We start from the raw sequence: 4446 nt of genomic DNA on the forward strand, positions 1-4446 counted from the left end.
GCCCAAAGGGCATGGACACATAGCAGAAGGCTCCAAAGGGAGTTATGAAGGCTGTCTTCTCCTGGTCCTTAACTGCCATTTTGATCTGATGATAACCAGAATATGCATCCAAAAAACTTAAACGCTCACAACCCGCCGTAGCATCAATAATTTGATCAATACGGGGGAGGGCAAAAGGATCTGCTGGACAAGCTTTGTTGAGATCTGTGTAGTCCACACACATACGCCAAGTGCCATTCTTCTTGAGGACCAGCACCGGATTAGCCAACCACTCAGGATGGAATACTTCAACGATAAATCCAGCCGCCAAGAGCCTGGCTACTTCTTCTCCAATAGCTTTGCGTCTTTCTTCATTGAACCGGCGGAGAAACTGCTTGACCGGTTTATACTTAGGATCAACATTGAGAGTGTGCTCAGCGAGTTCTCTCGGTACACCAGGCATGTCAGAAGGCTTCCATGCAAAGATGTCCCGATTCTCACGGATGAACTCGATGAGCGCGCTTTCCTATTTCGGATCCAAGTTAGCGCTGATGCTAAACTGCTTGGACGAATCGCCAGGCACGAAGTCAACAAGTTTAGTCTCATCAGCCGATTTAAACTTCAGGGCCGGATCATGCTCCGTAGTTGGTTTCTTCAACGAAGTCATATCTGCCGGATCAACATTGTCCTTGTAAAACTTCAACTCCTCTGTTGCACAAACCGACTCAGCATAAGCCGCATCACCTTCCTCACACTCCAGAGCAATCTTGCGGCTTCCATGCACGGTTATAGTTCCCTTGTGACCCGGCATCTTGAGCTGTAGATAGACATAACAAGGCCGTGCCATAAACTTAGCATAAGCTGGCCGTCCAAATAGGGCATGATACGGGCTTCTGATTTTCACCACTTCAAAGGTCAAGGTTTCTGATCTCGAGTCATGCTCATCTCCAAAAGCCACCTCCAGAGCTATCTTACCAACAGGATATGCTGACTTACCAGGCACCACACCATGGAACACCGTATTGGACGGTTTAAGATTTTTATCTGTTAGCCCCATGCGACGGAAAGTTTCATAATAAAGGATATTGATACTACTCCCTCCATCCATGAGTACCTTAGTGAACTTATAACCTCCCACCTGAGGTGCCACCACCAGAGCCAGATGACCCGGATTGTCAACCCGGGGTGGATGATCTTCTCTACTCCACACAATGGGCTGCTCGGACCAGCGCAAATAACGGGGCACCGCCGGTTCAACGGCATTCACCACCCTTTTATGAAGCTTCTGATCGCGCTTGTCCAAGCTAGTGGTGAAGACATGATACTGTCCGCTATTCAACTGCTTCGGGTTGCTCTGGTAACCCGACTGCTGCTGCTGCTGATTGCCCTGATGATTATAGCCACCTTGGTTACCTTGATTACTTTGATTGTTATGTCCACCCTGATTGCCATGGAATCCTGAACCGGAATTTCCTCCGCCATAACCCGGCCCATGAGAGCCAGAGCCCGAACCGCCTCCTGATCCATGATCATACCGGAAAGAATCAGAATTTTTGAACTCTTGCATGATATAACAATCTTTCCAGAGGTGTGTAGATGGTTCCTCCTTCGTCCCATGCTTTGGACAGGGCTGGTTCAACAGATACGACAAACGGTCCGGATTAGGATTCGGCATTCCATTGCGCCGGGGCGGTTTACCCTTACGCCGCTGGCCCTTGTCGTGTGTATTAGTGTTAGCCACAAAGTCTAAACCGTGGTCCGCTTTACGCTTGCCGCCGTTTCCATGACCCGCCGGGTTGTGGTGCTGCCCCTTGGCGTTGCCGCTCTTCTTTCCCTTCCCTGTCTTATCATCGTCAGACTCGGGATCCTTGGTACTATCAGAGTCGGCATACTTCACCAGTGCAGCCATGAGGGTTCCCATGTCATTACAATGACGTTTGAGCCGTCCCAACTTCAACTTCAAGGGTTGAAACCGGCAATTGCCTTCCAATGTTAAAACTGCGGTGTCAGCGTTGATGCGGTCTGATGAATGCAAAATCTCCGAAACCCGGCGCACCCAATGGGTTGTTGACTCTCCTTCCTCCTGGACACAGGCAGCTAAGTCCACAATTGACATGGGCTGCTTGCATGTATCCTTGAAATTCTGAACAAACCGGGCTCTCAACTCGGCCCATGACCTGATAGAATTAGCCGGTAAGCTCTTTAGCCAAGTGCGGGCCGTTCCTTCTAGCATCATGGTGAAGTACTTCGCACATGCCGCATCATCCACGTCCAGCATCTCCATGGCCATCTCGTAGCTTTCAACCCATGTTTCAGGGGATAAATCGGCGGTGTAATTCGGCACCTTGCGCGGGCCCTTGAAATCCTTGGGCAGGCGCACATTGCGCAACGCTGGGACAAGACATGGCACTCCCAAGGAACTAGAGGTAACTCCTGGTTCCACCGATGTGGTTGGACGAACCGGAGTAAGCTGACGGGCCTCGTGCTGCGCCGCTAACTCGGCCTCTCTGCGTGCCCGAGCCCGGTCCACCACCTCCTGAGCATCACCAGCACCACCCGCCGGGTTATGGCCACGGGGCGGATCACGGTTCCGCGCATTGCTTGATACTGCCGGTTCATCCATACGCCTGCTGTAACTCCGGCTTGGACGGGGAGTGGAATGAATCCGATCGCGACTATATGAATAAGCCTCCTGTTGAACCAAGGCTGTCTGAAGAAGCTCCTTAACCCGACGCGTCTCGACCGCTGCTGGAGAATCGCCTTCGATCGGGATGGCCGCCAGCCGTGAAGCGGCAGCGACAATGTTGTCCATTGGGTTAGAATAATGACCCGGTGGCGTGGGGACATGAGGTACCACAATGTTGTTCTGACGAGGCGGATCCACCAAACGTGGCTGAACCGGCGCCCCTGCTCCGGGTGCCTCTGCCCGGTTTACCACCGGCGGATTACTGGTCCCTGCTCCTGGGGTGTTAAAGAGATTTCTAGCGTCATAAACCGGCGGCAGGCGAGATCGGTGCCTCCTCTTCAGGACTTCGTTCGACGCACTCTGATCCAGCATAATCCGGTAAGCTTGTGCATCCAAAGCGGCCCGCTCCGCGGCTATCCTGGTATCCTCAGCTGCTAAGTCGGCTTTTGCCTGGGTGATCTGATCTTTCACTTTCGCGATTTCCGCATTGTGTGCATCCTGATCCGCCGGGTTAACCTCCGCCATCAGCGTTGCCAACACATCAAACAAATCAGATAGAACCTGAGCTGGCGGTCGCACAGGGCCTCCTGCCCCAGCCGCTGCCGCCGCTGCTGATCCGGAAATCATCGCCGCTGCGGTCGAAGAGTGGAGCGCTGGTTGCGTGCCGGCCATGAAGATCGCCACCCGGTTTGGCAGATCAAAGGGGTCCGGAATACTGTCGCCATCGGAACAGCCCCCAATCCGGCCATCTTGTAACTGATATAACGACTCGGTCTCTCCAGTCGATGACTCGTCGCCGGAATAAACGACGGTCTCACCACCAGATTCCGATCTATCCTCAGATTCACCTCCATGGATAACTCCCACGAAGGCACGCTTCATGACAGGCTTGACCCGGGCAGATCTCGCACGCTGAGCCGTTTCGACGAGGTCGGTGCAGATGTCCGGCTCAGGGCCCGGTTCGCCGATCTTGCCAATGAAAACGTGTATGCCACCAAAGGGGACCCGGTACCCGTACTCGATTGAGCCGGCCTCGGGGCCCCAGCCTGCATCGTCGATGTAGAGCTTGCCGCGACGACTCTTGGTCATCCGGCCCACAGCGTAACCCTTGAGTCCTTCGAAGCTGCCCTCCAAGAACTTGAAACCATCGTGCGATAGCCCCACGGTGGGCGCCAACTGTCGTGGTTTTGTCACGGCAGATGTCCTAGAGAAAGGACTTAGTCGTGGAGCCATCGCTACGGGTTAGCTTAAAGGGGTTAAAGCGGACAAGGGACGCAAGAGAGTTTTATACTAGTTCGGCCCCTTACGATGAAGGTAAAAGCCTACGTCTAGTTGTGATGGAATTGATGGGGTTTCGATGACCAGGGAGCGAATACGCTTTGCCTGAGTCTCGAGTTGTTGTCTGTTGTCCCTGAACCGCCGCCGGGTCGTCCCCTTATATACATGGGTTGACGCCCGTCGGTTTACAGACTCCGAGGCCGGCTCATAATCGTGTCCGGCTCGGTCTCTGCTACTTCTATCTTACAACACAAGTTTACATCTCAATGCCGGTTTGTGTCTACAGGCCTTAAACCGGCTTTGGGCCCTGGGCCTTCATGAAGCGTCACCGTCTGTCTTCATGGGCTTCAGATACAGATGAACTACTTATGAAGTTGACCCGGCCTCTCCTGGCCGGTTTACGCCCAGTGGTAATATCCCCAACAGTACCTGTGTCCGGATTGGACTCTCCTTGGCGTGGAAGGCAAGCTTGGTGACCAACTATGAAGATTCCTTCTTATGTA

The sequence above is a fragment of the Triticum aestivum genome, chromosome 2D (genome assembly GCF_018294505.1).
Source record: "Triticum aestivum cultivar Chinese Spring chromosome 2D, IWGSC CS RefSeq v2.1, whole genome shotgun sequence".
Classification (NCBI taxonomy): Eukaryota; Viridiplantae; Streptophyta; class Magnoliopsida; order Poales; family Poaceae; genus Triticum; species Triticum aestivum.